General features: G+C 42.2%; 1 protein-coding gene across 1 annotated transcript in view; it reads left to right on the top strand.

Annotated features, from left to right (window-relative positions):
- LOC126267479 (cystatin-C-like) overlaps positions 1-8,428 on the top strand; it is a 52,966-nt gene extending 44,538 nt beyond the window's left edge. The window contains exon 5 of the mRNA XM_049972763.1: positions 8,141-8,428. The gene's annotated coding sequence lies outside the window, so the exon portion shown is untranslated. The remainder of the gene's footprint in view (positions 1-8,140) is intronic.
- The last annotated feature ends 3,946 nt before the right edge of the window (positions 8,429-12,374 follow it).

Below are 12,374 nucleotides of genomic sequence, written 5' to 3'. Positions count from 1 at the left end.
TACATAAGTGATGGGAAGATTTATGAAGAAAAAGTGTAAGATTTAATGAACCAACAATGGCAAGGTCATTAGAGATGGAGCACAAGCTCGAATTGTGGAAGGAAACTGGACATGTACTTTACAAAGAAATCATCTTAATATTTGCCTAAAAGAAATTTAGGAAATCAACAAAATACTTAAAGTTGTATGATACTGTGAGTTGAACTTCCATCCTTCTGAATGTGAAGATAATATAGTAACCACTGGATCACATTGCTCAGTACTGGTACCACTATTTGTTATTTGGACTATGCTCCTATGGGTTACTGCATGAAGAAATTCACCTGTCACCATCTTGAATTAAGAAAAACTGTAAGAAAATAGTAAAGAGTGCTTACTGTGCTTCCTTTCATTGCCACCTGAAATACATGGTGCATTATTTGTTGTGTAACTGTCAGATTACAAAAGCCAGTGGTTGAATCAGCAACTGCAATGCCTCGCATGATGATGATGGCCAGCTGGTCGGCCGAAATATTGTGTTCACTTGACTTTTTCCGAGGCAAACTCTACAAGAGTATATAAAAAAAACTAAATTCCCCTCAATCAGGCCACGAAGGCCGAATGACACCGACCAGCCGCCGTGTCATCCTCAGCCCACAGGCGTCACTGGATGCGGATATGGAGGGGCATGTGGTCAGCACACCACTCTCCTGGCCGTATGTCAGTTTTCAAGACCGGAGCCATTACTTCTCAATCATGTAGCTCCTCAGTTTGCCTCACAAGGGCTGAGTGCACCCTGGTTGCCAATAGCACTCGGCAGACCGGATGGTCTCCCATCCAAGTGCTAGCCCAGCCCGACAGCGCTTAACTTTGGTGATCTGACTGGAACCTGTGTTACCACTACGGCAAGGCTGTTGCCCACAGTGCATCTGCAAACAATCTAAGGGGGCTGCTCAGATTATCACCTAGGTCATTTATGTAAATCAGGAACAGCAGAGGGCCTATGACACTACCTTGCGGAACACTAGATATCACTTCTGTTCTACTCGATGATTTACCATCTATCACTACGAACTGTGACCTCTCTGAGAGGAAATCACGAATCCAGTCACACAACTGAGACAATACTCCATATGTATGCAATTTGATTAATAATCACTTGTGAGGAATGGTATCAAAGACTTCTGGAAATCTAGGAATATGGAATTGATCTGAGATCCCTTGTCAACAGCACTTATTACTTCATGGGAATAAAGAGCTAGCTGTGTTGCACAAGAACGATATTTTCTGAATCCGTGTTGGTTATGTATCAATAAGTCATTTTCTTCAAGGTGATTCATAATGTTTGAGCACAGTTTTGCTCCAAAATCGTACTGCAAATTGAGGTCAGTGATATGGGTCTGTAATTCAATGGATTACTCCTATTTCCTTTCTTGAATATTGGCATGACCTGTGCTACTTTCCAGTCTTTAGGAACAGACCTTTTGTCAAGTTACCAGTTGTATATGATTGTTAAGGAAGGCACTATTGTATATCTGCTAACTGTGAAAGGAACCTGATTGGTATTCCATCTGGACCAGAAAACTTGCCTGTCTTAAGTGATTTGAGTTGTTTCACAACACCTAAGTTATCTATTTTTATGTCACACATGCTAACAGCTGTTCTGGTTTTGAATTCTGGGATATTTACTTCATCTTCTTTCGTGAAGGAATTACAGAAAACTGTATTTAGTAACTCCGCTTTAGTGGCACCATCGTCGGTAACATTTTGAAAAGTTCATAGGCTGCAGTTGTGGTAAAAGGTAAAAAGTATTGTGAAAGAGTGATAGCTTCAGGTGTCCAGTCATCACTGTGTTTCAGACTTGTGAGAGAAAAATGTTCCCTTTGTAAACCTATTGTGTGTTTTTCATGTAAAACCACCACATGCTGTGTGGAGGAAGGACATAGTGTACCAGTGACATTGTCTACCCTTCCTACTCCTTTTGCTGGTAGTACTTGGTGAGAGAGACTGTCAATACTTTTTATTATTTATTTTTTTATTTACTCATCAAGTTCCATTGGACCAAATTGAGGAGCAAATATCCAAGGTCATGGAACATGTCGGTACATGAAATTACAAAATAGTAATAACAGAAAAATAAAATGTTTATGAACCCCGAAAATCAACAATACAACAAGAATCAACATAATTTTTCAGGGAACTCCTTGACAGAATAGAAGGAGTGGCCCATGAGAAAGCTCTTCAGTTTTAATTTGGAAGCACGTGGATTACTGCTAAGATTTTTGAATTCTATGGATGCAGCAGTATACTGCACAACTTTCTGGACAAGAGCACATATTGCCTGAACCACCCATTTCTGAGTCATAAATATCCTTTTAGAATGGGAAGAGTTACCCCAAAATATAATACCATATGATATAAGCGAATGAAAATCAGCAAAGTAGACTAATTTTCATGTCGAACCATCACCCACTTGAGATACTGTTTGAATAGTAAAAATGGCAGCATTAAGTCTGAACAAGATCCTGAATGTGGGCTTTACACGATAGCATACTATCTATCTGAACACCTAGAAATTTGACTGTTCAGTTTCAGTAATCATATGCCCATTCTGTTAAATTAAAACATCAGGTTTTGTTGAAATGTATGTTAGAAACTGTAAAAACTGAGTCTCACTGTGACTTAGTGTTAGTTTATTTTCTACAAGCCATGAACTTAGTCACAAACTACACTCTTCTCTATGGGGCAAAATTTCTCTAAAGTTGGGGTATGGCCATTACCTGATACACATATAAATATATATAGTATGTTTCTTGACTAATTTTGGAATGTGGGGCCAATCAGAATTTTGTACTGCTCTCTACAATGCATAATGCCTTTCTTGAAATGTCCCTGATTATAATTATTAAAGCTTTTGGTAAGATTCTTGCATTGATGAAACAAACCTATGATAAATTGTACAGCTCTTCTTTGAATTTATTCTGGATTGTTAATCTGACTTGATAAGTTACAGCTGAATGAACAGTACCCAAGAATTTGTTGTGAGCAACATCTTACATATTGAATTACTCTTCTGTAGAATCCTTCCAATAGATCAACCTGGCATCTGTCTCTGCAATGGCACTAGAGCTATATGTCCAGGCAGAGGGATAGCAAGAGTATGGATGGAGTATAGAAGAGTGCTACCTGGTGGAGTGTGTGGATACTTCTGTAGAAGGTGGCTGGACAAGGCTGCCAGAAACACTGTTGGAAGGCTGTAGAGCAGGTGGAAAGGGCAGCAGAAAAGGGGAGGAGCAGAGAGGAGAAAAGACTTGTGGATGCATTGGCAGAGAGTGAGGGTGAGAGAATGTGAATTGTGAGGAGGTTATAGCACAGAGTGGGCAGAAGCTGTGGATGGTGGGTGTGGGGACAGTAGGTTGTCATAGGGTGAGGCCGAGTGAATGCAGAATGTATTGTAAGAATAACTCCCATTTGCACAGTTGAAAGAAACTGCTGTTGGAGAGAAGAACCCGGTCCACTTTGCCTGTAGTCACAGTTTGGTGGTGGCCATTCATCTTCATAGACAGCTGACTGTCATATCAATATAAAAAATTGTGCAGTGATTTCAGCAAAGCTGTATATGACATGGCTGCTGACTACCAACCATCTGTCTACCAGGCTGAATAGGTACTGCCAAACTGTGGCTAGGAGCAAAGTAGAACACCCTGTGGGACAACATTCTTGATTTTAATGGGTACTTCACGACCCAGTTGAATTGGGTCCTCCCCTCCACCACTGGCTTTTCTGAACTACACAGATGGGAGTTATCCTTACAACACATTCTCTGCTCCTGAAAATATCCCAGCCTCAACTTATGACAACCTATCATCCCCACACCCTCTAACTAACAGCTTTTGACCCCTCTCTCCAATGACCTGTTCCCAATTCACGTTCTCTCACTCTCATTGTGCTTGTTCTCTGTCTAGGCACCTACCAGTCATTTCCTTTCCCTGCTCCTCTCCTTTCCTGCTAACTGTCCCCCCCCCCCCCCCATCCCCCACAGCCTCCAGACATTGCTCTTGGTAGCCTTGTTCTGTCACCTTCTACAGTAGGCTCCACTCTCCACCAGGCAGTGCCCCTCTCTTCCCTCCACTTTACTCTTCTATCTCATTCTGAGTGATGCTTTTGTTCAACACAACAGTTTCTGTCCAGCTAGAGTGGCCAGAGATTGTGGTCATGTGTGCATGTGGTGTACCTTCTTGTGTGAATGTGTGTGCTTTTCTTTCATTTCTGAAGAAGGCATTGGCCCAAAGCTTCCTGCATAACAGTCATTTTCTTGCACCTGTCTGCAAATCATCACATCATCTTCATGGTGAGTAGCAGTCTAACTTTTTAATAATTGTTGATCTTTCAATCTGGACTTTTCATTGTTTCATTTTACTGATACTTAATATTGTAACTCAACACTGATTGCGCAGTGAAACAATACTGGATGCTTTCAATTAGTTATGTGCATTACGTTACTCTTTTATGCTGAGATTTGAATCAGGCAATGATGTGGATGTGTTGCTGCATTTTGTAGTAAGTTTCTAATGATACCACCACCTTCTAGATGCCTGCCACCATCTAAATGGGGATACCATACAAAGATTCCAAGACTTACCAAGCGGGAAAGCGCCGGCAGACAGGTACATGAACAAAACACACAAACACACACACAGAATTACTAGCTTTCGCAACCGATGGTTGCTTCTTCAGGAAGGAGAGGGAAAGAAGAAAGGATGTGGGTTTTAAGGGAGAGGGTAAGGAGTCATTCCAATCCCGGGAGCGGAAAGACTTACCTTAGGGGTAAAAAAGGATAAGTATATACTCGTGCGCGCGCACACACACACACACACACATACACACACACACACACACACACATATCCATCCATACATACACAGACACAAGCAGACATTTTGTCTGTGTATGTGCGGATGGATATGTGTGTGTGTGCGAGTGTACACCTGTCCTTTTTTCCCCCTAAGGTAAGTCTCTCCACTCCCGGGATTGGAATGACTCCTTACCCTCTCCCATAAAACCCACATTATTTCGTCTTTCCCTCTCCTTCCCTCTTTCCTGAAGAAACAACCATCGGGTGCGAAAGCTAGAAATTCTGTGTGTGTGTTTTATTTATTGTGCCTATCTACCGGCGCTTTCCTGCTTCGTAAGTCTTGGAATCTTTGTTTTTAATATATATATATATACACAGGAATGTATGTGCTACTCCCAACATCACCACAGCCGAATCCCAGGCTATCCGTGATCTGAAAGCTGACCGATCCATCATCATTCTTCCGGCTGACAAGGGTTCCACGACTGTGGTACTTGATCGTCGGGAGTATGTGGCTGAGGGACTGAGTCAGCTTTCAGACAACTCTACATACAAAGTTTGCCGAAGTAATCCCATTCCTGATGTCCAAGCGGAGCTTCAAGGAATCCTCAGAACCTTAGGCCCCCTACAAAACCTTTCACCTGACTCCATCAAACTCCTCACCCCACCGTCACCTCGCACTCCTACCTTCTACCTACTTCCTAAAATTCACAAACCCAAACATCCTGGCCGCCCCATTGTAGCTGGTTACCAAGCCCCCACAGAACTTATCTCTGCCTACGTAGATCAACACCTTCAACCCATTACATGCAGTCTCCCATCCTTCATCAAAGACACCAACCACTTTCTCGAACGCCTGGAATCCGTACCCAGTCTGTTACCCCCAGAAACCATCCTGGTAACCATTGATGCCACTTCCCTATACACAAATATCCCGCACGTCCAGGGCCTCGCTGCAATGGAGCACTTCCTTTCACGCCGATCACCTGCCACCCTACCTAAAACCTCTTTCCTCGTCACCTTAGCCAGCTTCATCCTGACCCACAACTTCTTCACTTTTGAAGGCCAGACATACCAACAATTAAAGGGAACAGCCATGGGTACCAGGATGGCCCCCTCGTATGCCAACCTATTTATGGGTCGCTTAGAGGAAGCCTTTTTAGTTACCCAAGCCTGCCAACCCAAAGTTTGGTACAGATTTATTGATGACATCTTCATGATCTGGACTCACAGTGAAGAACAACTCCAGAATTTCCTCTCCAAACTCAACTCCTTTGGTTCCATCAGATTCACCTGGTCCTACTCCAAATCCCATGCCACTTTCCTAGATGTTGACCTCCATCTGTCCAATGGCCAGCTGCACACATCCGTCCACATCAAACCCACCAACAAGCAACAGTACCTCCATTATGACAGCTGCCACCCATTCCATATCAAACGGTCCCTTCCCTACAGCCTAGGCCTTCGTGGCAAACGAATCTGCTCCAGTCCTGAATCCCTCGACCATTACACCAACAACCTGAAACCAGCTTTCGCATCCCGCAACTACCCTCCCAACCTGGTACAGAAGCAGATAACCAGAGCCACTTCCTCATCCCCTCAAACCCAGAACCTCTCACAGAAGAACCCCAAAAGTGCCCCACTTGTAACAGAATACTTCCCGGGACTGGATCAGACCTTGAATGTCTCTCTCCAGCAGGGATACGACTTCCTAAAATCCTGCCCCGAAATGAGATCCATCCTTCATGAAATCCTCCCCACTCCACCAAGAGTATCTTTCCGCCGTCCACCTAACCTTCGTAACCTCTTGGTTCATCCCTATGAAATCCCCAAACCACCTCCCCTACCCTCTGGCTCCTACCCTTGCAACCGCCCCCGGTGTAAAACCTGTCCTATGCACCCTCCCACCACCACCTACTCCAGTCCTGTAACCCGGAAGGTGTACACGATGAAAGGGAGAGCCACATGTGAAAGCACCCACGTGATTTACCAACTGACCTGCCTGCACTGTGATGCTTTCTATGTGGGAATGACCAGCAACAAACTGTCCATTCGCATGAATGGACACAGGCAGACAGTGTTTGTTGGTAATGAGGATCACCCTGTGGCTAAACATGCCTTGATGCACGGCCAGCACATCTTGGTACAGTGTTACACCGTCCGAGTTATCTGGATACTTCCCACCAACACCAACCTATCCGAACTCCGGAGATGGGATCTCGCCCTTCAGTATATCCTCTCTTCTCGATATCCGCCAGGCCTCAACCTCCGCTAATTTCAAGTTGCCGCCGCTCATACCTCACCTGTCTTTCAACAACTTCTTTGCCTCTGTACTTCCGCCTCGACTGACATCTCTGCCCTTAACTCTTTGCCTTTAAATATGTCTGCTTGTGCCTGTGTATGTGCGGATGGATATGTGTGTGTGTGTGTGTGCGAGTATACACCTGTCCTTTTTTTCCCCTAAGGGAAGTCTTTCCGCTCCCGGGATTGGAATGACTCCTTACCCTCTCCCTTAAAACCCACATCCTTTCATTTTTCCCTCTCCTTCCCTCTTTCCTGACGAAGCAACTGCCAGTTGCGAAAGCTCGTAATTCTGTGTGTGTGTTTTGTTCATGTGCCTGTCTGCCGGCGCTTTCCCGCTTGGTAAGTCTTGGAATCTTTGTTTTTAATATATATATATCACTGTTTTTGTAGACAACAGATGCTATTTTTGCTTCTGACAATGCCTTCCCCTTTAAGAATGACCTGCTGACTTGTCCATTCACATATCTGGTGAGATTTTTTATTCACATGTGTTCAGTTTTATCATACATTTGATAAGGGACAAGCATTGCTCTGAATGAAAAGTAGCTCTTCCAGATATTTATGAACTTCCAGTTTCACACAAAATTCCGACCACTGTGCGGACACTGTAATAAACAGTTTCTCTAAAGAAAGGTCCTTAATGTGAAGCATATGCTGACTGCAAATGTTTTAATTATTCTGCTGTCAACCAAATGGAGTAACCAAATTGCACAGTTTTCCTAAGAACTGGTAATGCATTGATTTACCATAGAAGATAATAGTCCATCACATTGTACGCAGTAGTTATGCCCCACAAAGCTAAAATTGTTGTAAGTTAAGGTAAAAAATATAGAAGTATAAAGCAATTGCCTCCTGTTTGTCCCCAAATGAAATGAAAAATTTATTTGTGATTGACGGGTTATTTTATTACAGATTCTCCTTCACTTTTTTCTAGTGTTTCAAAAGCCCAAAGCAATTTTGTCTTTGCAAGATTGTGCAAAACTTTTTTTTTTTATTTTCCAGGGATGGTACTGATGTCAAGGTAATATCCTTCATTGATCTAAAAACATTGGCTTTGATAACTTCCAGAATAAGCTGTGAGCAAGACTGGATAAATTTACAAAAAATTAAAAGTACACCATAACTAGTTTTTTCATGTTATATGAAACAGTTTCAAACAGATTAATGTAAAGGATAAAAAAAAAGGATAAAGAAATTTTAGATTGAAATGTGTATATATATATTTTAATGAAACGAGATTCCTTGTTGCTTCCATTCAGTATTTTTCTATGTAATTTTAGTTTGCAAAATAAAGAATGGAAACTCTTCCACCAACAAGTCTGTGAGCAAGCATTGATCCTGCATATTCTTTGAAAACTGACTTCTTGCTTCAAAATATGCAGTATGTACTTTCATATTTTGTACATAATTGTATCTGGAGATATAAACTTGCCCTGTTGTGCATTAGACATCATTTGCAAGAGTATTAGAACAGGATGATAGCGCAGATTTTACTTACCATATTGCTGCAGGAAGTAAAACTAAGAAGTTGCATAGTAGTGCAGAACTTGATGTTCAAAGTCGACTATCATTTATCAGACTGAAGTAGACCAAATATCTTCCTAGCATATCAATTGGAATTCTTTATTTGTAGTTAACTATACAGGCAAAGAAAGTTAATGTTTTGATACACTGTTGCAGGCAACTCTCACTTTTATAGAAGGGATTGTGAATAGGCTTCATATAGCGAAGCAGAGGAAAGTCATGCTCACACCTGAGGTGGAAACTATTGCGGACACAATTTCTAGCATGGTTGTTGAGTGCTGAGATATGTTGATACACAATGTGGTTAGAAATATTATTTGCAGCCAAAAAATTCTCCATCAGCAATTACTAGCTACACAGAGTTTTCTTACCAAAACTAACGCACTTGAAATGTACTTTCAAAAGATCTGCAGAGCAAATCTTAAAGAATACTATTAAGGTGTCATTGGATTTAAAGGTGCTCAAACTCTGATGAGAGATCTCTAAAAATATCTGATTTCGTCCTGCATAATATATTATTGATAAAATATTGGAACATGCAAACCATGTTTTGAACTTTTCAGTAGTGTTAAAATATTGTGTCAGAGTTTGAATCTAACATAAATCTTCACATTAACAAACCTTCTTTTATTATTATTGGTTTTTGTAGCTTTTATACTTCTCCCCAGCTCTCCACACTAGTTTATCTTGGGCAGTTCTCTTTATATATGTGTAACTCTGTACCTTACTTACAGCTGAGTCTGCTTACTGTAGTTAAGTCTAAGTTTTCTTGTATAATTTTTACCCCACATTCCATTACCAATTTAATTCTCTGTGCCTCAGCATATAACCTACAGCACACCTCTTCATTTAGTCAGGTTATGCTGTACTATTTCATTCTAATGCCTACTTACAAAGTTTCCAGAACCAATATTAAGTGAGGAATCTAGGAATTTACATCTGTCATATAATGCTCCAATAGGGACAACAAACATATAATTTACTTTGTGGAATGCTCTCTAGTGTCTAGCATGATGTAGCCATTTATAAAACATGCTATTTAGACACCATATCTTGCTGTCACCTTCAGGTAAAAGCAGTAGAGACATTGCTGTATTTCACCTCCATTGTACTCTTATTACTCCCCATCTTGGCACCTGCAGACGACAGCTGAAAAAAATTGTTTGTAACAAAATTGTTTTGGAATCAGAGCCTTATGGAGAACTGTGATGGGATCCTCCTCTTCATCTGAGTACCACTTCCTGAGTCCATCAGGCTGCAGGCTGATAAGGGGGAAGTTGTAAGTCTAATGATAGACCTCTTCGAATTGGTTCTCACGTCTACAATCTCTTCGATGGTGACTTATAGACAAAGAGATGATGTGCTACCAATTGTGTCAAACTTATTCATGGAAAATTGTAAGGAGAGAGCTCTGGAAAAAGTGGTACTCAAACCCACATGCTTTTCAGATACGCTTATGACACATGTATGGTGAGTCCACACGGGTATGAAACACGTCAGGAGTTACAACATTTGAACACTTTGTAGCACAGCACTAAATTCGCCAAGAATGTGGAACAGATGACACTATGGGATGAGTGTTTACAGGAAAACCTCCCACAATGATTTGTAACTACACTCCTCCAGCTGCCATTGTACAGAGTTGAGTGTTTGTTACACACACTGGTCTTCAGTGCCAGTGCGGTATTGAAAGAAGATGCCTACCAAGGGAGCTCAACAACCTTAAGGATATATTCAAGAAGAACATATATGTTGAGAAAGAAACCCTTTTATACCCTGGAATCCAGCTGCAGTGGGAAATGAACAATCAAGCTTACAGGACACCACTTAACAGAAACATATTCTGAATTTTTTTACAGTAGTGCACCTAACCCAGTGACAAAAACAGCACCAAGATGCATGAACACAGTAGCCCTCGAGATATGGCTCTTACCACACTCAAGTCCTATCAGCAATTTTCCAGTCCAGGTCCAGGCCCAGGCATGAACTTGAGGAAGCTGACTTGAGAGCTAAGAGACAACTGCAATCAGGCGCTCAGTGTGTATGAAAATAGAGCCATAGAGACATCATTTCCTGTAAGCATTGTCCTTTCTGTCACCTTCTACTGGAAGTTGGTGTGAACCACTTGCCTGGCATCTGGAGATGTGTACAGGAACTTGCTAGTGCCTGCTGTTCATTCTTAATATGGGTTACCTGGTGTGGTGTGTGTTACAGCGGACGACACTACATTTCTTCCCTCCAAACCTCTGCACTATTGTTGTGTAGTGTGACAGCACGTACCGATGGTGGGGTGAGTGGAGTGGGGCATGGTTGTGAGGGAGGTGGCAGGGAGGGAAGGTCTGGATGCAGATGCAGCTGAAGAGACAGGAACTGTAGTGGTAGCCAGTGGCAGGTCCTGTCTGCACCCTAGGCTGTACCCCATTACTGACCAGAAACATTGGCCAAAAAACTGGACAAAGGATGCCAAGGACTGCAAAGCCACTGCTGAAGCTTCTCTGAATTGTGACACAACAAATGGGGCATCTGGGAAGGCAGTTGAACAGAGTGTAGTGTTGTGTGGTTATGGCAGGGGCTTCATGCTGATTTCCATGAGTGTCTCATCCTGTGGAGAATGCATTGGACCTGTGGGAGTTGAGGGTAGCAAGTGCTGTGGAATCGTAAGAGTATCAGCTTATGAGGACAAAACAACTGTGGCAGGGTTATGCAGCCAAGAGAAACACAACTGATTTTGATGTTGTGAATGTAGCCCAGTGTAAATGTACCTGCCAAAACACTTGTTAAAATGACCATTTCCCAGTGATGACCCCTTTTAAAGCCAGAGAGAATACTTCGTCCTGAGGGTTGAACTTAGTGTGCTGCGGCAGAACATATGACTGCTGCAATAGTTTCATGAGATGCAGGAGAGTGCAATCCCATTATCCGTGAAGGAGTTTTGCTGGTGACCCTCCATCATGTGGTAAGGAACAATACGACAACAGAAACATGATAAGTGCTTGTTCCAGAAAGGGGGAGAATTGCACTTTCTAAACCTGCCTCATAAAGGTTTGTACACAATGTTCAGCCTACCCATTGGCCTGCTGATGGAACATGGCAGTAGTAACATGGTGAATGCCATTAACTTGACAGAAATGCTCAAAGTCTGCAATAATAAACTGATGATCATCATCTGAAACTATGATCTCACATAATTGTTCAGTGCAAAAGACTGAGGTGAGTGTCTGCATCATACCGGCCATCAAAGTGGACTGCATAGGAACAATGAAAGGAAATTTGCTGAACACATCATTAACAAGTAGCCAACAAGTTCCAATAAGAACCAGCCATATCAACATGTAGACATTGCCTAGGGTTGCTTGGCTGCGGCCATTCAATAAATCATGGTGGAGGAATGGATTGATGTACTGCACATTTTGTGCAGTGGGTGGTCACTGCTTTGATCTATGTATCTATGTCTAATGATGGACAGTGGTACCTAGCTAACTGTTTCATGCCTTCAACACTCCAGTGACAGTGGCGAAGCAACTGAAGCACTTCCTGCTGGAGGGACTGAGGGATAAGAACCTTTGAATGGTATTACCGATATGGATTAGGATAACACCAAGCCAAACAGAGAGCACACTCTAGCACAAAATAACAATGAGTCAGAGGATTGTGAATACCTTTCATTCTGTGAGGCTAGCCATTGCAAATTTACTTTAATAACTCTCTGAGA

The sequence above is a fragment of the Schistocerca gregaria genome, chromosome 4, assembly GCF_023897955.1.
Source record: "Schistocerca gregaria isolate iqSchGreg1 chromosome 4, iqSchGreg1.2, whole genome shotgun sequence".
NCBI lineage: Eukaryota > Metazoa > Arthropoda > Insecta > Orthoptera > Acrididae > Schistocerca > Schistocerca gregaria.
This window is presented reverse-complemented; position numbering and strand designations above follow the sequence as displayed.